We start from the raw sequence: 26304 nt of genomic DNA on the forward strand, positions 1-26304 counted from the left end.
TTTGTGCATTCCCTGATTCAGTTGTTGATTGTACCAAGAAGAGTGATACTGTTCTTATTCTCAAGAATTTAATCTCATTTGAAATGTAGACATACAAATAAGTAATTGCAGAACAAAGGAATAAATACTTCATTACCACTTGTGATTCTTCTCATTGCAATAATAAAATAATAAAAGCAATAAACACCCCAACACAGATTGTTCAATGTTATTCTAGAACTTGTGAATTGTTAAAATCATAAAAAGTTAGAGAGGGAGGGACAGGATCTTTGAAATCAACTGACTGCAGTGCTTAATTTTAACACTGAAATATAAAATTACACACAGACATTAAAGCTCAGAGTGGTAAAGTGATTTATTTATGTCTTTAAAGCAAATTAATTATAATACCAGGGATGAAATCACCCTATTCTTTATCCATTACTATTTCTGATATACCATGTTGCACACTTCAGTTTCCTTTTAAGCCCATTCTGTTTTGAAGTAAAACATGCAGTCTCTTCCCTCGAACAAATAAGCTAAAAAGATGAGACAGAAGATTGTGCAAACTTTTGTATGGATTTTCTTTTATTCTGAAATCTTTACCCATTCACAATCAAGTGCAGTTAAGAATCCTCAAGGTAAGTAGCATGTTGATTCACTTATTTATTGCACTATCAAATGCTTATTAGTACACTTATGGGTGAAATACGGTACTAAGCACTGGGGATGCTGATTTTTGGCTTGCTGATAAATTCATTTAAAGAATGACCTCACAGATTGCATTATCTAGAGGTAGGAATGACTGAACACATACCAGAATATATGTAATAGTGACAAATGGTGCCATAGATGAATGTACCAAATAAGTACATAAGAGATAAGATTTATTTTGAATAATCTTTTATGGCAAGAAGGCTTATAAAATATGGCAAATATATCACAAACTTTGTGAGAATAAATGTATATGAGAAATGTGTATGAGTCTGGGTATATATATATATGTATGTATATATATATATATATATAAGCAGGTGGGTTAAGGTGATTATAGCAGTGACACAAGGATGAAACTCAATACCATTAACTTAAAAGTATTTATCAGATCTCTGGAATATGGTAGAATGACAAAGGTAGTCACTAACCCATTGGTTAGACCAGAGTGAGAGTACCAGCATAACTTATAGCTTAGGTAGAAGTGTATTTATATCAAATGATAATAGAGATCTATTAACCCCATCTTTGGACAAGCTCAGGAGAATGGACTATTGAGTTCTGAGCATGCTCCTTGTCCCTGGTACCTCTGTGAAGTAAATAGTGATGGGTGGTTCTTTTAATATATTGTCTCATATAACCCTGTTATTCTGACCAATAGTGATGGCAGCTAAAGATAAGTCCTCCAGACAAAGGTAACCATACTATTCACTCTGGTAGCCACTAGCCACATATGGCTAATAAGCACTGGAAGGATGGCTAATCTAATTGAGATATTTTCCAAGTGTAAATTACAGAAAGGATTTCAAAGACTTAATATGGGAAAAAAGAAGGTAAAATATCTGAATAAATTTTTACTCGCTACATATTAAAAAGGTTAATAATGTAGATATACCGGTTAAATAAAATGTATTTTACTTTTGCATTACATTCTTATTTGTTGTTTTTAGAGTATTTGTTTTATTTTTTAATTAAATTTTTTCTTCAATTCCCATATAGTTAACATACAGTGTTGTGTTAGTTTCAGGTATACAATACAGTGATTCAACAATTCTGTACATTACTTAATGCTCTTTGTGATAAGTGTACTTGTTCATCTCCATCATCTATTTCACCCATCCCCCTACCGCATAACCCCCTCCACACCAACTTGTTCTCTGTAGTTAAGAGTCCATTTCTGTTTTCTCTCTTTCTCTCTCTCTCTCTTTCCTTTGCTCATTTGCTTTGTTTCTTGAATTCCACATATGAGTGAAATCATGTGGTATTTACTTTCTATGACTGACTAATTTTGCTTAACGTTATACTCTTTAGCTCCATCCATGGTATTGCAAATGGCAAGATTTCATTCTTTTTATAGCTAAGTAATATTCCATGGTATATACACACTACATCTTCATCCATCTATCTGTCAATGGACATTTGGGCTGCTTCCACAATATGACTATTGTAAATAATGCTTCAGTAGACATAAAGGTGCAGGTATCCCTTTGAATTAGTGTTTTTATACTTTTTTGGTAAATACCCAGTTATGTGATTACTGAACCATACGATAGTTCTATTTTTAACTTTTTAAGCAACCTCCATACTGTTTTCCACAGTGGCTATACCAGTTTGCATTCCAGTGTTATCTTCTTGATGTAGCTAATATAGAACAATTTAAAATTTCATACACCTTTTACATTTGATGCTGGCATTATATTTCTGTTGGATTATGCTGCTGCTCTATCAGCTGGACCAGAAGCTCATTAGAGGTCCTGGTGCAATGACTTTGTCTAGTAGAGGAACCCCTGTTGACTGGGGACCAGTAGCCAATAAGATTGTTTCTCTTGGGGAGTTTTGAAACATACACACACACACACACACACACACACACAGAATCACAACAGAAGGGCAGGGAAGGGAAGCATGCAGAGAAAAGGAAGTTGGGCTAGAAGAATTGTGGGGTCTCAGGGTAGAGAACAGTAGATGGACACCCCTGAAGAAATTGGTTGAGAGAATCATCAGAATTGCTTTTATTAGTGTCATGCTTTCAAGAGGTCCAGTTTTCCATCTTTTATTTCTTCCCTACATAGTCTTATGATAAGTCCTGTCATTTGAGGTCCCTTGGTGTTTCTCTGTTCCTTGTTCTTCAGAAGAGCTGAGTGATAGAAAAGACCAGAGAAGTTGGTGTTTTCCTGGAAAGGAGAAGAGAAGACTTTTAAGAGCAGCAGAACCTCTCTTCATCTCATGAACCATGCCACCCGTGCCTGCAAGGGTACAAGCAAAGACATATGTGTGCTTAGTTAATGTAAGTACACGTGCATCATCATCGTAATTGTTTTGATTTTTCTTTTGCATTTATTTTTTTATGAGGGCTAAGTTAATACAGGTATAGCTCCACATGTGTCACTCACTGGAGAATTCTTCTCCACTTTCCACTGAGAAAGAAAGTGAACAAGACTTAAGGTGGCTTGAAAGAGGGCTGAGTTGAGGGGCACCTGGGTGACTCAGTTAAAGCTTCTGACGCTGGTTTTGGCTCAGGTCATGATTTCATGGTTCACAGGTTTGAGCCCCACCCCAGCGCAGAGCCTGCTTGGGATCCTCACTCTTTCTCCCTATCTGCCCTTACCCTGATCATGCTCTCCCTCTCAAAATAAATAAACCAACTTAAAAAAAAGACGATTAAGTTGAAAATGAATATTTTTTAGCATAAAAACAACCTATTTCACACCATCTAAAAATAACCATCTTTATAAGTAACTGCCTTCTCCACTCTTGTATGCAAATCCTCTTACAGCTAAATCAGAGCCCACACTGGACCACTAACAGCTATGTGTAATCTTTTCTTCACATCACTTGCTCTCAAAGTATTGTCCATGGAACAACAGCTGCATGGAACAATCAACTGGAAAACCATTAGAAATGCAAATTCTTGGACCCTCAATTCAGACCCACTGAATTAGACCCTCTGGGGGCCCAGTAATCAGTTTTAACCAACCCTGCATGTGGCTGGTGTACACTCAAACTGAAACGATGGCTCTGTACCTTTGCAGATGGAGTTTCTCCAGCCTGAGATGCTCCTCTGGCTTCTCCCTCTGTATTCAGAGCTAGCTGCTCACTCTGCTTTCTCTGGGAAATCGTCATAAACTTCCAGAGGCCAAGGGAAGTTTGTGTTGTCTTGCCGAAATATCAACACATCTGAGCTAATTCATACCCAATTTTAACTTGTTCTCTAAGTGGTTTCATGTGTGTGTAACAGTGAGCTTGACTACCCCTTGAGTGTAGGATTTTTGCAACCTCTCTTCTCTAAGTACCCAGTATGTATGTTTTCTGCACTGAATTGCAGTCACATAAAACTCCTTTGTTTCTGCATGGAAAATAGTGATAATCTCCTTGAAGGTCAGAAGTGACACCCAAAAACTGTTCCTTCTGTCTTCTTCCTGCCTGAGATGAGAACGTCTAGAACCCAGGTGAATGGATTTTCAAACCCTCTCTCCCTTTACTTAAAAACTTCCTTCTTCATTGAAAAACACACCAGGGAAGTCGTTTTTTTTTCTCCTCTTAAAACACTGGGGTGTTATTGCAGCTTCAGAAGTGTTCCTGAATTTTTAAGAGCGCCTCTGAGAATAGGAGATAAGGCTTAAAAGTCCTCAATAATTTGCCTGCTCCCTTTAAGACCTTCAGAAACTCTTTAGGTACATTAAAATGTTTTCCTTTAATTTTTAATTTTTGTTTTACGATAAGGCTAATTAAAGCAACACCTGTTTGGAATGATATAGTTGGTGCTGGGTCAACATTTCCACTGGTTTATAATCCAGCTGTGAAAACCCAATTTGAAGGAAAACTTGGGTGTATAATATCCAAACCCAGGGGGACTCAAAAGAAACACTAATATACCAGTGTGCATATTAGGGGGGCAAAACAAATAGAAGCAAAGTGGTTTCAGGTGCTCTTTAGCACTTGCGTAGTGTGCAAACAGTTTTTACGACCATGGTTTGTAGGCCTTCAGCTCCTCATGTAGGTAGGATGCCTTTGGGTATTTAAAAGGAATGAAAACAGGCCAGTTAGTCTATGTAAAATACTAGCTACTGTGCACGCGTGGTAATGAGGCTTCTCTCATCAGAGGGGTCTTAAGATGTGAAACGACTACTCTCATGTTTCTCTAACTTTAAGACCCCTGGATGCATCCCTATGAGACACACGACAGTATGTCTTGAAGACCAATGGGCTGCTTCTGTCCTCCCTCTTCTATTGGGAGAATGAAGCAGAGATTTTTTAGCATGTCATGTAAAGAAACTGGAACTTGGGTTCAGGCTGGAAATAGCACTGTGGACTAAAACTTGCCCTACAGTGGTTCTCAAATACTTTTTAATACCTAGAGAGAGACTAATAAATAAAGCAGATAAAAGTGGAACTATTCAGATTGAATTAGGGAGAGAGCCTACAGCCCCCAGCTGCATAGCTCAAAGATACTCAGAAGCCTAGAAGAGGCTTGCTCTAGAGCATGAGAAGCATAGTCAGAAAGTTATTGTCTTATCAATGATAGAGCAGGTAACCTAACTCTGAGCTTCATGATGATCTGCTCTTTTGTAGCAGAAGTTTGGTCAGTTGATGAAGGAGGTAAAATAAGGGTTTTGCAGGCTTTGCTTGAAGATACCTTCATGAAACTCTAAAGTTCCAAAGAACTGGTGGAGATAGGATTAAGCTTTCAATTGATCCCAAGAAATCTTGGATATGGTACCTTTTCTAAGTCAGTGAGCCCCAGGTCTTTCCCCTAGGGAATGAAGATAGGAATTCCTGCCAAGTTCATAGTTAATATTTGTTTGTTTGTTTTGAGAGGGGGTGGGAAATCAAATAAAATGATGGATTTTAGACGATTTTGCTATTAAATTAAAGCCATTGAGAGAGTCTAGGGCAAAATAGAATGTGTGCTATTATACCAGAAGTATAAGTCACAAAGGAGAGAGAGAGATGTTTTTCCTGGAACCAGAGAAGTTATATGGATCACATATGGGCTGGACCTTCACATCTCCAATGCCCTTCTTCATCATTTTCCTCATAATGAGACGTTCATACTACCCCTGTCTCTCCTGCGTTTCCTGTCATGCTGGAGAAATGTCTGCTTAATCTAAAATGACCACAGATCCTTCAAGTCGGGCAAGATATTAAAGATTATGCTGTCAATCTTCTAATTTTACAGTGAAAAATCCCAACTTTAGAACTCAGATCCTGGGTTTCCAGGCTTGGCTCTTTTGAATAATGTTAGAGATGTCCAGTTTTTCTGCTACAGCAGATGAGAATGTTTCTCCCATGAGACTGGCCATTTTCCCCTGGGGTCTCTTGCTCTCCCCCTGGGATTATGAGGAGCCAGAGGATCTCCCATTCCAAGATTCCACTGGGGAGCAAGTGGCTGGCCGTTTCTTGGAGAACTTGTAGCAGCAGCAAGCAAGGATCCCAGGCCAACTCTCATCTCAGACACATGATGTTTTACCACCTTCCAGAAATCACCTACCTGCCCTCAAACCCTTGTCCTGAAGGTGGAAATAATTGAAGAAAAAAAATCTTTGAGTACAGATACTCTTGGAAATTTTGTTTAATTATGGATAAAAATTAGTGTCAAATTATATATTTGTGATAGTTGGATTTTAAGTATTAGTAGATCGAATGCTGGGGCCAGTGACACTATGTCACAATCTTTCTGTGCCACAGTCTCTGCTGCCAGGTGTTTTCCTTACTCCTCTTTTCACCTTTCACCTTGACAGTATGCTGGCTCCTTCTAGTAAGATGAAAAGAAAGAAGAGAGGATGTATAAGGCACCTTACACCCAAACATTCTAACGCAGTTGTAATTGCAGCTCTGTTTGGTTAGTCCTGGAAAAGATGTTAGAAACCATTGCAGTAATGTGGAAATAATAATATCTTGGTACTCAAACTACATTTCCTCGACTGTTTTTGCAGTCAGAAATAGCAAAAACACTCTTTGTCAGGGGTTGTGTGCTGATTTTTTGAGTTTCAGAAAAGTGTGGTTCATGTAGGTAAGTAAGGAGTGGAAGACCCTCAGATGATTATGGCATAACTTGTGCTTTTGAGGTTATGAAGCTAGAAAGAATTCATGAGAGAAGATGAGGGCAATGAATGGCTTTTGTTTGCAGCTTGACAACCTGGTGATGGCTGGAGAACACTCTGGAGGCCCAAAAAGCCATCTGTCATGTGAGCTCAACAGCAAGCTAACCCCACCTGATGGGTTGGAGCTAACGGCAACAGAGGGCTGCCAAGCCTCCAGCCCCCTGGGAAGAAGCATGCATTGTCTCTCAAGAGGTTAGGAGCCCCTTCTTTCCACTAGGCTTCCCCACATTTATCTCACACAACTCACCAAGCTGGAATTTGACCTGTGCAGCCCTAATCCCTTTTCCATGTGATTCTTCTGAGATATGGCTTCCACACAGCATTCCCAAGGTCAGTCATGCTGTCCTGTGACTCAAACAAAGAAGCCCCAACAATGAAATCAAGGAGTAGGTTGTTTAATAAAGCAGCTGATAGATTGAACTGAATTCATCATAATCAGCCCAACTCCTTCATTTTACTAATGCAGAAATTAAGGTATGCAAGTTGGAATGGTGAACCCTGGTTTCCAGAGTAAGTTAGTGGCAGAACCAATCCTGGGACCCAAATCTCCTGCTTGTCCTGTCCTGAGACCAGCCCCATCCTACAAGCATCTCACAAGCAGAGGATTCTTGTTCAAACATATATTCCTGGGGAATTTCTGTGGAAAATGCCAGGAAGAAAGCTTTTTATCAGCCATTTCCTTAGAATGAGCTCTGAGCTATTAAGCCCAAGCTCCAAGCTATTATGTCATCCCATATTCATACTTACCACTCTTGAGTATGGTGATAATACAGAGAAAGTTTTCTCTCCTTTGCTGCCTTTCTGCATTTACCAGGAGTTGGGGATGGGGACGGAGTTCTACCTGGAAGAAAGAAACTTAGGAGTCAGTTGATCTGACAAACTATCAATTATGTGACTAAATATGAGATGTTTAACAGGTAAAAATGAAAGGACATGGTGACCAAATGGATTTAGGAAAGGGAGAAGTACAGTATGAGTCCCAGACTAGGGGTTGAGTTGTTTTGTCTGGAACCCTGAATAACACATGCAAAATGATGAATGAACAAAATAAAATCTCATAGAATTAGTGCTATATTGTACTTGAGATTATACTTGAGACTCTAGATGTTTACTTTTAGCTCAAATAAAGGAGAAATAATGAGGATTATGGGCTGAGTTAGGAGGATCTTCCTCATCTTCAAACAAAACAAGAGGTGGAGCTTAATCCTATATCCACCCTCCTCTAACACCCAAGTGTGCGCTGACATGGTGGTGAGTCACTTCCAAAGAATAGAGTTGAGTAAGTGAAAGCAGAAACTTCACAGTGGAGAAGCCATTACATTAATCAAATGATCAAAATTAATATCAACCATGTTTTCATGTGGATCTCATGTAGCCCCCGATGAAGAGGTATGTCTCAAAACTTATAACCCCAATCTAACCATGGGAAAAACTCAGATTGTGAGGCATTTGATAGGCTGCCTGGTCAGTACCTCCTCAAGACTGTCAAAGTCATGAAAAACAAAGACAGATCAGAGGATATTCGGGAGATATGAGAACTAAATGCAAAGTTGTACCCTGTTTTGGATCATGAGAAGGAAAAATACATTAGCAGAAAAGCTGATGAAGTCCAAATAAATTCCATAAGTTAGTTAATAGTAATGTACCAATGTTGGTTTCTGAGTTTTGATAAATATGCCATGGTAATGTAAGATGTTAATATGGAGAACTGGACTATTTGTGCAACTTCTCTGTAATCTAAAATTATTCCACGGCACTGGGTGGCTCAGTCAGTTAATATAAAACTCTTGGTTTCAGCTGAGGTTATGATCTTAGGTTTGTGAGGTTGAACCCTGCATTGGGAGTGGAGCATGCTTGAGATTCTCTCTCTTCCTCTCTTTCTGTCCTTCCCCCACTTGCATGTGTGCTCACATGCTATCTCTCTCTCTCCCCTGCCCAAAATAAACAAATAAAACTATTCCAAAACAAAAAGTTTATTAAAAATAAAACAGCAAGCCACTAAGCAACCAACAATTTTCTCTGGCCCTGTCTCTCTCCTTTCACAGTTAAGCCTACCAAAATACAATATGCACTGCTCACATTTACTGTCTCTCCCAATCCATTCCTAAGCCCACTTCTTTCTGGTTTCTGCTCTCTATGACTTCACTTAGTTGACACAATTGACCACTCTCTCCTTTATTCTCTGTCCTCCTTTAGTTAGTGATTTCCTAGGGTCTCATGGCCAACCGTCCTGTTTGTTCAAACTACACCTGCTTCTTGGATGATCTTATGTTCCCTGTGTCTTCAGTTTTCATACACTGTATATGCTGATGACTCTCCTTTTTCCTGAAAATTCTCTTGCCTACTATCAACTCTTTTTAAAAAATTTTTAATGTTTATTTTTGAGACAGAAAGATAGCATAAGCTGGGAAGGGGCAGAGAGAGGGGGGGACAGAAGACCTGAAGTAGAGCAGAGATCCCAAAGCAGAACTCAAACCCACAAATTCTGAGATCATAACCTGAGCCCAATTCAGATGCTTAACTGACTGGGCTACCCAGGTGCCCCTAGAAACTCTTTTTGGGTGTCCCACAGGCACTTACTCAAAATGTCCCCAAACAATTTTTTTTCTTATTCCCCTTTCTTGAAAAACTCCTCCTATTCCCTACCCTGGTGAATGCCATTGTTGTTCCAATGTCAATCCAATTGTCCACACCAGGAACTTGAGCATTTGCTCAAGTAATTCCTTCCCTTTCTCCCCTTGATCTTTCTAGAGATCTTCTAGCTCTGTTCTCCTCTCAGCCTCCCCTTTGCCACCTTACCACAGGCTTCCATCCATTCTCACCTGCCTTGCAGTCCCCTAACAGGATTCTCTCCCCTTAATTCTGCATCTCTTCAATCCAGCCTCCACCTTTCTGACGATGATATTTCTAAAAACAGTCTAAATCCATGATACCCATTCTTAAAACCTTTAATTATTTTCTATCACTTTGAAAAACTGATATAGACTTCTTTAGATGGTATTTAGGGGCTTTCATCATCTCACCCCACATGCCTCTTCAGTTTCACCCTCTTCTGCTTCTCCACCTGTTCCCTACATTCCAACAGACTCCTTGTACTTCTCCAATTCTTGGACATATCATACCTCTCCCTTTCTTTTAACTTTTGCTCACCAAGAGGGCCCTTCCTTTGCTACTACCCAATATGGACTGATAATGTGTTTTATAACTAAACTTCTTCATGCCTCATTCCCTGATAAGCTGAGGCACCCAACATGGACTGATAATGTGTTTTATAACTAAACTTCTTCATGCCTCATTCCCTGATAAGCTGAGGCGCAGAGACTTTCAGTAACATACTCAGTATTAACTGATGATCAGTGGTCTTCTCATTGAGGACCTTGAGCTGGTGGGAGTTCTTCATAGTTGGTTGGTCAGTCAGTTGTTTGGTTGGTTTGGTAATGAATTCCCAGAGAAGTAAAAGAGGTTGGAGCATATGGTCTGCTGGTGACTAGAATTCTTTATGAAGGGAGGAAGGAAAAATGGGATGAATAAGTGGGTTCTTTATAAGTTTGAGACCTGTGAGATTAAGAGAAAAAAGGCAAAATGTTCTGCAAAATGGCAGACTGGTCCCCAAATTTAAAACATTAATTTATAATAATAATCCCCAAAGAAAAACATCTACTTTGGAAATGGATTCCCAAATTGGAATGGCTGATGGATGGCCAGGGAGCGACTGCTGAGATGAGGTATGATGCTGTCCATGGAGAAGAGGGCGGACGCCGGTGAATTATGGGCTCTAATTCCACCTGGGACCCCGAGTAAATAACAAAGTGCCAGAGTGAGGCTCCAGATGGTTTGTGTAGTGAGTGTGACCAGAGTTCCAGTGAGGGATTGGATCCTGGTAATTCAAACCGGGCCTGCCTTTTTATGTTGTAGCAATTCACAAACTTGCCAGAGAGGGTCTATTGGATATGTTGGTGGCCTCTTTATAAAAACAGACTTCCTCAAAAATGGCTGATACCAAAATTTGTAGGCCATGTCAGATGCTGGCTAAAGCCTACTCCTTCCTGGAAGGTGATTATTGACAATTTTAGAGAAACCTCAGGCTCAGATTAGTAAGCTTATATACACATCAGCCTATTCCATCTATCGCAAAGTGAGCATTCTAGGCAGCAGAAAGCAGGACTGGGATAAGGAAGTTAAGTAACAGTCCCTTTTAACCCCTTTATTTTATTGTACCTCATTTTATAACCCCCCTGTTGTGTCTATTTTCATTAGAGAATAACGAGGATTTTTTTTCTCACAGAACCGTGTGAGAAAGATGGAGGGCCCCCAGAAGCCTATACGATCCGTGGGTCATGGGTGCAGTTATCCAGATGAAAAGGTAAGCAAGCTTCTCCTGTGCCTCCTATGGAGGGGCTCAAATATCTGGAACAAGCAAGGCAGAGTGGGACTCCTGCTCCACTGTAGGTCACCTGGAGGAGAGGAAGACTTCAGGGCTGTGTTTCACAGCCTGAAAGAGGAAATGGAACAGGAGGCAGAGGGCCTTAGGCCAACAGGGAGGGAACACAAGTAGCAGACTGTTTCTTGGGGAGTGCAGGCATGACAAGCTACTTAGAGACAAAGTCCCAGGTCTACATCATTGACTCTCAAACATGCATTTGTCTGAGGACAAAGCACAAAATCCTTATGTTGGGGAAATGTAGTTTTTTGGTTTATTCTGTCATACACAAACCACTTGAAGCATCTATTTTTTGGAGGATCAAAAAAAGGAATATGGCATATTTCCTGCCCTTAAGAATTATTGAATCAACACACAGTCACTGAACACATTCCATTCACTAGGTACTGGTGTAGGCACTCCGAAAAGGGAGTTACTGTCCCTCATAAAGAGCTCACAGACCAACCTGAGAGACAGATTTTTAAAAATGGTCTTGATAGAGGTCATGTTAGCAACATAGTGAATCTTCCATGGAGGAACATTCAATACTCAGAGGATTGGAGGAGCCAAGGAGGGTTTTCTGGAAGGAGGTGGCATTTCCACTGAAGCTTAGGCTATTTGAAAGGGGGGAAGAAGTTGTTCGAGAACAGGGAAATGCATGTTTAACAATTAAGAGGTGAGAGAGGACCTGGGCTGTGCATGGGTTTGCAATACTGAAGCCCAGGATGCAGGAGAGAACCGGCAGGAGAGGAGGCCAGTGGGGCCATCTGAAGGCACAGGCAAGCATGGGATTCTATGCTGAAGCTTGCGAGGAGCCCCAGATAATTTTATGCGACGGGCATGGTACATTCGGAGATGTGCTCTGAATCACTTGTCACTTAAGTGGAAGGTGAGGGAGGGAGGCAAGACCAGAGACCAAGGGGGAATCAGAGAATGAAGTTCATGTGCCCAGTATTTCCCTAGCTTGTGTTCTAGACTTCCTACCTCTGGCAATTCCACAGATACACAGGATACATAATGTTAATTTTCAGCAACTGCCCTGAGTGGCTTAAAAGTAAAATGGTTTGTCCATCCTTGTAGATTTCCCAGGCTGCTGTCAGCAGGATGGGAGGCCCATCTGCTTCTTTGGCTTGAAGGGAAGGCAATAGCACAGGATGAACCTCCCTGCCTGCCTCATCCTACAGGCCATTGGTGGCCTGCTCCTGAGGTCCTGAGATGGGAGATGGCCTGGTCACCAAGGATCTTTCCGTGGCAGGGGGTGGAAGACTTGAGGCTGGCTGCTCCTGTGCTGGCATGGCTCTTATTTTTCTCATGCTGAATTGCTGGGGAAGTGGTTGAAATCAGAAGCAAAATGCCACATTGCACGCCCACTGAAGTCTGGGCTCAAGGGAAAGGAAAATGATTGCCAGAGTGTTAGCTGTTCCTAATCCACTCCTGGACCTTAAGCTGTCTTGAACAGAGTTGCCAAACAGCTTGGTAGAGACTGGCCTTTGGGTGGGTGTGGGCAGAGAAGGGGAGGGGAAGGAGGGAAGCACTGGCTCTCCATCTCACTTACTTGTTCAGAAGCAGCTCCCTTCCCGAGAGGCTGGTGTTGCTGGTCTGCTGCAGGGTGAGTTTATGACTTTGTCTGAGAACTTGTTGTCAGATTTGCCGATTTGACTGTATATGCAAGTATAGGGTTGTTTAAAGCTGATTTGGAGCTTTTCATCTTCCATTTGTTATTTTAGTTGGGAATTTCTTGGTAAGATCAAAATCTAACACTGGAGCCTTAGAAAGGAATTATCATATCATGGAAGGATGACACTATCTTTCTGTGGATTTTTGGATGGGATTCTGGTTTTCACATGGAGGAGTCTGTGATTGGGAGATGATAACTTGGACATTGGGCAGTGATCTCGCACCATGGAAAGAGCAATGTTCTGGGCTCAGTAAACTGGGGTTTGAGTCCCAGTTCTAATTCAGTGTTACCTTGTGTGAGTCCCTTCACTGCCTCAGGCTTTGCTAGCCCTGGGGGTCATGGGGGTGTTGATTATTTGACTCGGGTTTTACAGCGGAACAGAATGAGGTCAGGGGAGCTGGCAGTATTAATACAAGGTCCCAGAATGAGTGGAGGTCAGAGCTATGAGCAAACTCATGCACATGCATACGTTCACATGCATATACTCACATGCATGCATTCTGTATGGAAGGGGCTTAGTTTCACGGTGGCATGCATGTGTGTCTGCCATGGAGCAGGTCACCCGTTGTCTCTCCTCTGGTGTGGGTGCTGATGAGAACCCAGGTTGGAGCTGAATAAGACAGAGAAGTATGGCTGAGGGAAACAGCAGAGGTCTGCTAGCTTTTCTACTGTGGACTGATTCCATAGGGTGATGTCAGAGGAGGGCACCGGGCAGAGAAGAGTGGATGGGAAGAGAGGGTCTTCTGCCCTCGAGGAACGAGTGAGGAGTCAATTCCTAGAATGTGTCTGCATGCTCCTTTCATTCACTGCTGAAACACAAAGAGCTCTGTCTGAGACCCTGGCAGGACACCAAGTCTTTTCAGGATGACCACAGCGATCTAGGATGATTTATGACTTGTTGCCTTGAAAAGCACAAGCCCAAAGTCAGACTTGGTGCATTCTGACTGATACTCTGATCTCCAAGCCAAGGGAGGGCTTGAGCAAGGGTGTGGACGGTGTTGACCACTCCTTACACACCCATTCCATTCTGGAAGCCCCACCCCTCTCCATAGTTGCTGTTCTGTGTTCCTGGACATATTCTTTAGAAGATGAAAGCAACAGAAATTGGTACATTTAGAGCAAAATAGAGCATAAGATTCTGACTGTTACTTTATATGAAGAAAGAATAGAATCTTCAGAAGTACAATCTTCAGAAGTAAAATTTGTATACTGTTTGATTCTTTTCAATTTTAATTTTAGTTTTTAAGTAATACAGGTAGGTAGTTTAATCACAGTAATAAACAGTTATAAAACAGTAAATGCAACTCTTCTCAGTGTTTTAATTTATTAACTGATTCAGCCGTTATTGTTACTTCTGTTTGAAAGGGGAAGTTGAGGCATGGAGAGGTTAAGATTTCTGACCAGGTTCACATAGTCAACAAGTGTCAGGGCTGAAATCTAAACCCAGGCCTGGGCTTTGAAGTACCGTACCACACCACTTCTCTGAAAAGCAAAAGTCAAATAACATTATAAATCTTATAAATACAAAACAGCACTTTCTTAGTCCACCCTTCCCCACCTCTGACTTCTATCCTTCAGAAATAACCACTTGGATTCCTTGCTGTTGTTTTTCCCCTAGAATGTTCATCCATATTTCTCAATATCATGTTTATGCTGACTTTTTCTGCAGTGTTTCAATTTTAGACATTATCAATTGACTTAATTCTATGACAGATGAGAATTTCACTCTCGATATCACCCTTCTGCCCCTCCCCAAAACATATGTACATCTCATTTCCCTGCTTCCCCTTTATATTTAAGGCACCATTTTTAGTCAAAGCAATATTCAGTATTTAGTGTCATATAACTATGTAAATATTAATCAAAGATGAGCCTTACAGTATACGATTATTCATAATCTTTACAAGTTTTTGTAGTCAGTAATTCCTTCTTTTGTTTTGAATTGTTACCTACGTAACTCATTCTTCCCCAGCTTTTCCAACAGGGCTATCAAGTACTTCTCTCTCTCTCTCTCTTTTTTTTTTTATGTTTTTAATTTATTTTTGAGAGACAGAGAGAGACAGCACGAGTAGGGGAGGGTCAGAGAGAGAGGGAGACACAGAATCCAAAGCAGGCTCCAGGCTCCGAGCTAGCTGTCAGCACCGAGCCTGACGCTGGGCTCCAACCCATGAACTGTGAGATCATGACCTGAGCCGAAGCTGGACACTTAATCGACTGAGCCCCCCAGGCACCCCTATCAAGTACTTCTCAATCCAAACAAATACTTCAGGCAATCTTACAGGCTTTGTTTTTCCTTTGAGTTATTCCTTCTAACACCATCTGTCCTGTCTTTCTCTGCCAGTCAGGATTGTTTATGCTCTGGGGCTGATGTATCGCTGGTATCCTAGGATTTGTCTTGATCATCATCCTGGGAATTTCCTTCATCTGCCTCGTAAACTAGATCCCTGCTTTCTTCCTCTTTCTTAGTTTAAACCCTTATATTGGGGGGAATCGTATCTTCCAGTAGCGTCCTAAGAAAAAATACAAGGAAGAAAAATATTGTAAAACCTGGCATGTCTGAAGATATTTTTCCTCTACATGCATATTTTAGTGTAGTTTGAGCATAGATTTCTAGATTATAATTCTAAGGCCTTTATCTACTTTTGACTTGCTCCCAATGCTATTTTTTTTAAAAGTATGAGACAGGTTATTCCTAATTCTTTCTCTGGGAAAAATTATTTGTAAGATTTTTCTCTCTGGAAACTTTTAGGGCTTCTCTTCATCCCAAATTTTATGATGAAATAACCTGATGAATCTCCTTGTTAATTCAACATGCTGGGCAGGCTATATTCCCTTTTGATCTAGAAAACCATATCAGTTGGCTCAAGAATATCATATATAAATATATAGCTTCCATTTTATACAGTATGTATTTTTACAGTTTCTTTCTCTGACCCTTCCTTCCAGTTAGCTCATCAGTTGAATGTCAGTCTTCATGGGTTTATCTTTAATTTTCTAGCTTATTGTTTTCCTTTTCCATGATTTTTTTGGGGATACTTACAGATTTCCTTAAATTGAATTATCTATATATTCTATTGAATTTTAAATAATAATTTTAAGTGCTGTGAGATTTTGAGTTTCTCAAGGAGTTCTTGTCCAATGTTTGCTTTTTTTACTAGCATTTACTCTTTTCTGCATAGATTTAATAATCTTTTCTTATATCCGAGAATATTCTTTAAAAAAGTGTTTCATGTTTCCTCAATTGCCTTAATATGCTTCTACTTTCTCTAACTTTCCCCACTCTGCCCTTTTCTCTTTTTCTCTCTCTGTCTCTCTCTGTCTCTCTCTTTGGTTTAGACTCATATTAGAAACTTACTACAGATGTCTTAATGCAAGTGATTCAATTTTTTTTCATTCCAGTATAGTTAACATACAGTCAAAGATTCATTTGCAAGTTGAATCCCTAAAAAGCTAATCTGAACCTATATATGTGTTTGGTAGCTGTGATTGGGGTGGGGAGAGGAGGTGTGCCCAGTAGCCTGGGGATTTTGCTTTGGGATTATTGGGTGAGGACCTTGCTGTTTCTTTGGGTCCCCAGGATCAGTTAGTTTTGCTTCCTGTGGGGCTGGCCAGTTTTTCTCGGGATGATTCCCCATCCCCCTGCCTGGGGAGGACAAGGGCAAGTCTTGTTCCTGGTGTTCTGGCTGCTGGGCAGGGAAAGGTGGTGAGTTTCACCATTTCACATGCAGGTGTTTACTTACATTCTTCTTTTTCTGTTTTGGTGCCTTGCCCTTGCCTTTAACTGGACCTGGGGACCTCAAGTCCAAAGTGTCTCCAGAGGGGAAAGCCGGCTTGTGCCTGGCTAGAGGAAAGATGATTGTTTGGTTGTGTGAGCTGGGGGAGGGTTCTGGGCTCTACCAACCAAACCTGTTTTCAGGCTCAATCTATACCTCAGCATTTGGAGATTCTCGACACCCTCCCATCTCTGTGCTATTCTAGAGTTGTGGTGGGTGAATCAATTGGCACCCTTTAGCTCCACGGACCCTTCACTGGCTATCAGATTTTAGTTATCAGTTGTTTATCTTCTTCCTGCTTCCTAAATTTTATTGAATAGCTGTAATCCTCTCTTTCACTTTATTTGTCATTTGGGGTTCATATCTTTTATGATGTTGGAGGAGGGAACAAAGATAAGTATCATCTGACATTAGCAAACCTCTTTATCCACACGCTGCTGATTTTCTGCATCTGAAATGGCTGAAAATATCAGTTCCATATCTCTTGTAGGATTGTTTCTATGGTTCACCAACAGGTCTCATGCACACATCCATTAGAAAATGATTCCTGATGTTCAGGGCTTTAGGGGACATAAAGGATGTATAGGACCCATTTTCTGCCTTCAGGGGAAGAATAACAGACCATTCCTGCAGAAGAGAAGATACACCACGTGGGCAGGATAGGAGACATTTCTGGGATGGGAGGTGACCAGGGGTCCAGGAATAGGTAAATTTTGAATTGTGCCTTGAAGTTAGGTCTGAGATCTGTAGACGAAGAGTGAATAGAACATTCTAAGTGGTAGGAGGATTCAGTAAACTCTTGGGGAGAGAATTCACAAAGCAGCAGAGAGAGAAGTAGGAAAGAGCTCTTGTGAGTCTGCTTGGCAAGATGAGACAAGAAAAAAGCATCAGAAACAGATGGCAAAGAAGCTCTTTTGCCAGAAGAGGAAGTCTGCATAGAAGTCTAGAGGCATGCTCTCCTTCAGTTTTTTAAGGAGGTGAAGGGGTACTTAACGTTTTCTCCTGGTGTCGACTGCAGAGGTTGGGAGATGCCAATAATGTTCATCCAAAGGTTGGAGTCAAGAGGAAGTATCTGCCCCAGATGCTCTAGCTTCCTGCTAGGCTTATGGATGGACCAAGCTGGGTTCATTATCATGGGGACATCTGAGTAGAGGAAGTTTACTTGTCAGCAAGATCTGATGAGTGGTTGGGGACATCTACTGAAGGAGAGCAGAGAGGCCGATGGTGGGTCCTTGACAGGTGGTGAAGGGGAGCCTAGTGAACTGAAGAAAGATCAATGGGCAGTGCACAGTCCATCAGAAAGGACAAGATGTTCTTCTGTGCCCTCACTGACATATGGCTATGGTGGCGGTTTGGCAATATATATCTTAAGAAGTTTATTATTTTCCTCTTTTTACACAGTGACTTTGAACAAGTTACTTTCTGTGCAGAGGTTTGATGAAAATCAAGGAGCAACTTTCTGGTTGCCCATGGTAAATCATATCCCTCCCCAAAGTCAGCTTGAAACTATAGGACTCAGCCTGCCCAACCTCTCAGATTTCACATCAGTGTCAGGAGTCTGCTCAGAATCATAAGAGTTAGTGACAACTTAAATATTCTGCATATTTTGGGAGAGAGTGTAATTATTTGCTTCCATTAATGGCAAAAGGAGAGAGAAATGAGTGCTATTTTCTTGTTAAAGGCAACCCAAGAACATTTGTGAGGTGGAGCGGGCTTGGTGAAGAGGACCATTTGTTGAATATCTAGTTTTCCAGGATTCTCAGATTCTCCTGGATTTCCAAATAACTGCTTATAACAGCTGGCATTAGTGCCCCTCATTAACTATTCCTTCCTTCCCAAATTAGTTTTTGAAAAAGTGATGTTAGCTCTGTTATGCATAATCACAAACATCCCTACACCACAGTTCATATAGAAAGAGCTCAGCTTAAAAATGATAACAATCTGAATACTTAATTATATAACCATGGTTTTAGAATTATAATTTAAAAGAATGGAAAATTGCCCAGGCAAGTGAAAAAGCCACAATAAATAATGTAGTATTGGATTCTAATACAAAGTATAAAAGAAATATCTAGGTTTATAGCAATATAAATAAATGATTGAATAAAACAAATGGGGGCGAGTAGACAAATTTCTCACCTTCAACGAGGTGTGCATAGTGACTCCCTTTCAAAGGGTATACATGGAAATGGGGAAAAGGTTACATTACAGTCGAGAAACCTGACAGATACTACTTCAGCCAAGTGATCTGGGCGAATGTTCTAAGTGGCTCCAGTATGCTATTTTTACCATAAACAAATGACTTTATTAGAAACGAGAATCACCAGCAGTAACAGAAATTGGCTATTTTGCCCACAAAATTCTACTTTGTAGGTAGAATAGATTTATAAAAGAGCATAAGGTTCAACAATCTATTATGATTATAAATAGTTGTCGGGCATTTTTAATTCCTCATAGTGTCTAGTGCAGGAATTTGCAACAAAGTTAATGAAATGATCAATGAGTGTTTGTTTAATTAGCTAAATATACAACAATTTTATTGGTAGAAATAGTAGTTACCTTCTAAATGATGTATCTTTCTAAAACACATATCATAATGTTATGTTTCATTGAGAATAAGATTCAAATTGTTACCATGGCATTCACAAACCTTTAAAAGCTGGCCTGAATGACTTTGCCAACATCATTCCCTATATGCAGTGACTATGCAGTATTTACTGATCCCTACAAAATTCTTGAACTTTCTTGTCTTCACACTTTGGTTTATTTTCATTTTCTCATCCCCAAATGGTTTTTCTCCCTTGTCCGATAAAAATCCTCCCAAACCAAATGAAACTCAAGTCTAGAATTAACTCTACCGTGTCTTTGGCACAGATAACTGTGTAACTCTAATGCAGCACTTACAGACCACTGAGGGTTCTAGTTAGGTGTGTATATTTTATTCCATGTTCCACCATTATATGCTTCTTTTTTAACTTTTTATTTTTTGAGAGAGAGAGCTCACGCGCACAAAAGCATGAGTGGGGGAGGGGCAGATAGAGAGGGAGACAGAGAATCTGAAGTGGGCTCTGTGCTGACAGCAGCAAGCCTGATATGCAGGGCACAAACTCAGGAACCCACGAGATCATGACCTGAACCAAAGTCAGTCACTCAACTGACTGAGCCATGAAGGCACCTCCACCATTCTATGCTTCTTAAAGATACACCCTCTTTCCTTATGCTGTTTTGAATCTTCCATTGCCTTACTAGGAACTCACACATAGTAAGTACTCAAGAAATATTCATTTAATCCAGTGGTTCTAGAATTGGGGTGCACAGTAGAAGAATGTGGAATTCTTTTTAAAAGTACCAATGCATAGACCCTACCCAGAATAATTCAATTAGAACTTCCAGGAGTGGAGCCCAAACATCGATTTGCTAATAAGGCCCTCATGGATTCTAATATTCATCCATGTAATTGAGTGGGCCAGGGGTATCTCAGAAGTCAGAGGGCCAGTATAGCAGTTTAGCTCTGGCAGCCCTCCCCTAATTCACAGCTCTGCGGAGCACTTGATCACCAACATCTCTGAAGACTCATCACGGCACCTGGAATAGTTTTTGGCTTCACTATGACTTTGAAGTGAACTTTAACTTCTAAAGAAATCTGTGATGACACAAAAGGCAGGTAAGATATATAGTTGAAAGATCAGCCCCCACATGTGGAAATGGTTTGTTACACTCTGGAATGTACCTGTGAAAAATGTAGCTTTGAAAATGTTAGTAGCAGATGCTTCTGTTCATCCCGGCACAATTTACTGATTATGATGTGCAATCACTTCCTCTCAAATTCCAAGTCAGTTGTCTTCTGGGGTGTTTCCCTCAGTCAGGACTGCAGTGCTAACATGTGGACAGCCAGACTGCCCTTTGCATACAGTGATGCTGTCTGGGGGTGTGCCACAGGCTCTCCCATGTTGCTCCCTGTCTGTCTTTACAAGTGTGATGGCTAAGGTGACAACTGTTTTCTCTGAAATGCCCAGGACACTTAGTTCCTATACAGCCAGGCAACTGGTGCTAACTTGAATGTGCATCTGAATCATCTCTTGTTAGAACACACATTACTGGGTCCCATCCCCAGAGTTTCTAATTTGGTAGGTCTGGGATAAAACCTGGAGAATTTGCTGGTGGTCCAGGGGCCATACTTTTACAACCAGTGTTCCAGGTAGAAGAACAAAAAAAGGTAATGATAAAAGGAGTAGAAAGAAATAGAATTGATTAGTTTCCTTTTAATGTTCATTTATTTTTGAGAGAAAGAGACAGAGTGTTAGCAGGAAAAGAACAGAGAGAGAGAAACATAGAATCGGAAGTAGGCTCCAGGCTCTGAGCTGTTAGCACAGAGCCTGATATGGGGTTCGAACTCAGACACTTAACCAACTAAGCCACCCAGGCGCCCCAAAATTGATTAGGTTTTTAAAGGGGTATGCATTAAGTTTATGGACGCTTATTCAGGCTGAGAAGAGAGTGGTATAGCTATGGTTCTTACCGTTTTAAGGGTTGTTCTGTGGCTAACCTATGTAACCCTCTAGCAACAGGAATAAGGAGTAAATGTGTACATGATTTTCAACCACAGGCTGCTCTGAGTTATGAGTTTGTGGATGAAGTTACGCCATGAGATGAGAATTTAGAGGGAGGTTATGTCTCTGCCACAGAATTTTTTAAATCACAAGTGTGAAGGTTTATCACAGTATAAAACAGACTTTTCTAATAAGAAAACCAACTTTGCTGACCACGGCCCTTACCAAACACAAAGCTCATAGCCTCTGCCTGAACCCTTAGTAAGGCAAGCTCTTGGCTGCATCCAAAAGGTGGACTGCCATGGGAAGAGATGGGGGAAAAGTGGGGGTGTTTCTCTTACAACTTACATTTTTACGTACTGTTTGTATCAAGTAATAACTCCCTTCTAGGATATTGAATGGGTGCTGAAAAAGCCCACAGACAAAAGATGAATCAACCCCGTGTTTTCTTAATACCCTTCCAGAACTCACCGCCTGCTTTGTACTCAGGAAGTCCTACGTTAGGCTATGACTGGGAAGATAAATAAGTCTAAGAGATGACCCCATCCATCAAGAAGCTACAGACCATTTTGTGAATTCAGGAAAGACAGAGCTGACACAGCAAGTGCAAAGTACGGGGAGAGAAGTAGGGTATTGAGGAACTAGATTCCTGTAAACGGCTAAGCTGATGCCAACCAGAAAATGAGGCAAATCTTTAGATTTCTGGTAACAGAAGAGCAGGGCTTTAGGCTTGATCAAGGTTGGATTAGGTCTTCAAATTTCCTCTTCAGCATTTTCTGCCCAGTAAATACCTAAATAAATTCTGTCCCCAGAAAAACCTCTCTCCCACTCTTTCCTACCCAGTAGCAGGTAGAGGCTTCCCTGGTATATGAGATGGAGTGGAAAGGGCTGCAAGCTTTAACACCAAACAGCCATGGGCTTTGGGAGTATAGTTTCTATACTTTGGCCACTGGGGCAGGGCAGGGCAGGGGGGTGGGGGAGGGATATGTTGGGCGGGGAGGGGGAAGAGCAGCACCTACAAGGGCTACAAAAGACACAGCATGTTCCTTTCCTTAGAGCCCATAGGAATATCAGCTGAATCCCTCAACTGTACAGGAACCTGCACTTTCTTGGAGTTTAGTGCATATTCTCACAGTCAGAATCAGTGGGGAGGTCCCCTTCGGCTACTTTGCTTTCCCTTCTCCGCAGGTGAAAGTACTCCTGCACAACCCCTACTGAGGAGACCCTCCACTTCTGTCTGTTTTTCACCCAGCAGAGAGTATAGGATCTCTGTGAATTGTATTTTTTAAATACTGGAGTGCTCTTTTGAGGACATTAGGGGAGATATTTAGATACTCTCCATTGGCACCTTATGATCCAAATTCTTGCCTGTTAAATGCAAACAAAAAGAAAGAAAGAAAGAAAGAAAGAAAGAAAGAAAGAAAGAAAGAAAGAAAGAAAGAAAGAAAGAAAATCCTAAAGAATGATTTCTTTAAAAGGACCTAACTTAAATACATCTGTGGAAACTAAGCATAATTTATTTTTAAATTAGGTTAAAAATGTTTGCAGTGTATGCCCAAACTTTTCCAGATGTTAAAACAAGTAAACACTATTAGATCAAATTTAATTCGGTTTGGTGTTTTAATCAACTTTTACCTTGATTTTCTTTTTTGCTTATAACAAGGTTTACTCGTGTGTTGGAGGTGGTCTTAAAAGTGTTAATTTTAGCTTTTCTTTACAACACCAATACACACACCAAGGCAATTTCTTATTATGAATGGAGTTAGATAAACTTTCAGTGTAGCTTTGCTTCATTAAACCAGGAAGTTTATACACCCTAACACAAAAAATATGTATTTCCATTTCATGTTGGCATCAATGGTAGTACTGTGTATAATGTCGTTAGTACTGGTAGCTGGAAGTCTCCATGGGAGATTTATGAAAGACAGATGACAATAAAAAGGGCATCAGAAACCAAAAATAAAAAGTGAGATGTGGCTTTAGAAGGGTACTGTTTCCTAATGCAGAGAGTGTTTCTTGGGATGTGGCCTTGAGAGCTCAGAGACTGACACTGGGGCTTTCCATGGATCATGGCAGTCAGTGGAGGAGGCTGGACACTCAGGGAGACGTGAGGGAGTTCCCATCTCCCAGATTCGCAGGGAGGAGAGAGGATTCATGGAATGTGGGGTACTTTGTGTTCTTTTTCAAAACTAGTTTTCTGAATTGCTTTGAATGTCATGAAATGTGCTGATTAAGCTCCCTTTTTGGGAATTGAGTGATGCAAATTATAGGTAAGCCATGCTAAATGAGAGGGGTGGGTCAAGGTGGGAGTTGACATTTGATCCTTATTATAACAAGTCTTGCTTGAGTAAGTCTTCCAGATTCTTTGGTATCGAAGGCACATGAATATGTGTGTCTAACAGTGTATTCTAATTATGCATATCCATATATAATTAAAAAGTAATAAAAGGGAGTGTTAAGGACTCCCATGTGCCTTTTCATGCTAAAGATAATTTTGTTTTTGCAAGTTCTACTGCTGGTGCTGTTGCACAGATATGGATAATGGGTAAGAAAGAGAAATCAAAGCAGCCAAACCAATTTAGTTGAGTTACTTTGGAAAGGGCCAAGACGCACTTGCAGAAGAGAATAGATTGTAAAGGTGTGAGGAGGTAGGCAAGAATGACAAGGTCCAGCTCAGGACAAATTTTGGAAAAGTTTAGTGGTGCATTTTGAAAGAGAGGGAGAAATAGATGCTGGTGAGCATGTGGAGAAATGGGCACCCTCCAACACTGTTGGTGGGAATGTAAACTGGTACAGCCGCTCTGGAAAACAGTGTGGGGGTTCCTCAAAAAACTATCAGTAGAGCTCCCCTATGACCCAGCAATAGCACTGCTGGGGATTTTCCCAAGGGATACATTAGTGCTGATGCATAGGGGCACATGTAGCCTAATGTTCATAGCGACACTTTCTACAATAGCCAAATCATGGAAAGAGCCTAAATGTCCATCAACTGATGAATGGATAAAGAAAATGTGGTTTATATATAATGGAATACTACATGGCAATGAGAAATAATGAAATCTGGCTATTCGTAGCAAAGTGGATGGACCTCGATGGTGTCATGCTAAGCGAAATAAGTCAGGTGGAGAAGGACAGATACCATATGTTTTCACTCATAGGTCTAACAGAAGAAATCTAACAGGGGACCATGGGAAGGGGAAGGGAGAGAAAAGAGTTAGGGAGAGGCAGGGAGACAAATCATGCGAGACTCCTGAATACTGAAAACAAATTGAGGGCAGAAGGGGGAGGGGGAAAGGGGAAGGCAGGTGATGGTCATGGAGGAGGGCACTTGTGGGAAAGAGCGCTGGGTGTTATATGGAAACCAACTTGACAATAAACTATAAATTAAAAAAAAAAGAAAGAGAGGGAGAAAGACTGCAACACATGCTAGTATGAGAAGGACTTCAGGGTGTAGATAGCAAAGGGAAGTATGAATAATTCTGTAGTATGTGATGAATACACTCAATGTTCCCAGTGGACCCCAGTAACCTAGCACTATTTTTCCTTGTTATTCTCATAAAGCCCTTTTCTTTCCATGTTTTTCTTATGACATAGTTGATCAGTCCTCATTTTTGAAATATCTTTCCTTGAATTCTCAGAAACCTTACTAGATTGTACATTCATAAAGATCTGTAAAAACTTTTCATCCCCATCAACTAGGATTACATTTGGCTGCATGTAACAGAGAATCATCTTCAGGGGCGTTATTTTTTCCACAAAACAAGAAGTCTGGAGATTGGTGGTTTGGGGTGGTGCAGCTTCTCAAGAAAATATTCCTTATGGTATTTTTTTCAAAATGGCTGCTTCATCTTCAGGCATCAGAAGTGTATTCTAGATGGAGGCAGGGTAAAGGGGTTAGGACAAAAGGCATATGCCAGCTGCAGTTATCTCTCTAATCAGAAAAGCAAACTTTCCATACCTGGCAGATTTCCTCTTAAATTCTAAACACAATTGTGTCACCTGGTCAACCCCTAGTTGCAAATGAGCCTGAGAGACAAAGTATTTTATCTCTGTTTATTGTTCCCTACTTTCCCCAAAGTTGGGGTTCTGCAAATAAGGAGGAGGAGGAGAATAAATATTCAGTAGACTATTAGTAATGTCTCCCAATATCAAGTTTGTTACATAAAGCTGGATGGCCACAGGGACTGGTGGAGACATTGCCTAAGTTCTTCCCATACCCACTTACATTTATAAACGTCTAGTCTGTGATGCTCATTTGTTAGACTTTTCATGTCTTTCAAACTGTGCTAGATGATAGTGCTAATTTTATATGTCCTGTGTTAATTAGATCAAGCTGGAAAAGACTGCTTTCTCTACCAACTGAGGACTTTGTGCCAAACCAAGAAAATGAGGCCTCTGTGTTTTGTCAAAGCAAATAAACACGCTTTTTGTTCATAATCCAAAGTATTTATTCTATAGGTAAGAGGTTGGGTTGTAGTAGAAGAGATTACTCTCATGGCAGACAAGTGGGAAAGGGTATCAGGGTTGAATCTCCTTGGGCTTCTCCAGTCATACTAAGTAACTGACAATCTGCTTTGCTAACATAGAAAATGCACACAATTTTCCTCTCAATTTCTTTAGCTATGGTGGGCCCTTGCCAACCTACGTACACTTTTTTAATCAGAGTAAAAAATGTCATGTTTTTCTTCTTGTGAAGTGGATCCTAGTCTAATTGACAGGCCTGTACTCTGACTGACAACACTTAGAAAAACCACACAGAGTACAAACATATTTTGAAGACACTGAGTGGGTCTGGAAACAATGAGGACTGGATGGACTGAATTTTCGGGCTGTAGAGAACCATTCAGAGCTGAAGATCAGCAGTTGCTTCCATTCCCCCCAGGCAGGAAGTAGCAATTCTTGGTGCTGGCTCATGGCTAAGGATCAGGGCACCATTTCTAGGGCAAAGTAAAACCAGAAAAGCTGTTTGTGGTTTTATGTGGCTGAAGTGAACAGGACTGATGTCTTGATAGGCTTCAGATATATGGCCTTTCCGCCTATAATACACTTGATGAATTTAAGGCAATGTGGAAAGTTAAAAAAAATT

The 26304-nt window shown here is 40.8% G+C and overlaps 1 long non-coding RNA gene across 2 annotated transcripts; it reads left to right on the plus strand.

The window, feature by feature from the left end:
* Nucleotides 1–2836: 2836 nt before the first annotated feature.
* On the plus strand, nt 2837–25609 carry LOC115290306. 2 transcript variants are annotated; one of them, XR_003908047.1, is made up of 3 exons: nt 2837–2980; nt 11083–11160; nt 25546–25609. It is a non-coding gene; the product is annotated as an uncharacterized LOC115290306 (long non-coding RNA). The 2 variants fall into 2 exon arrangements; XR_003908046.1 differs by lacking the exon at nt 2837–2980 and adding an exon at nt 6833–6989.
* The last annotated feature ends 695 nt before the right edge of the window (nt 25610–26304 follow it).

Source organism: Suricata suricatta, chromosome 4, assembly GCF_006229205.1.
Source record: "Suricata suricatta isolate VVHF042 chromosome 4, meerkat_22Aug2017_6uvM2_HiC, whole genome shotgun sequence".
NCBI classification, from domain to species: domain Eukaryota; kingdom Metazoa; phylum Chordata; class Mammalia; order Carnivora; family Herpestidae; genus Suricata; species Suricata suricatta.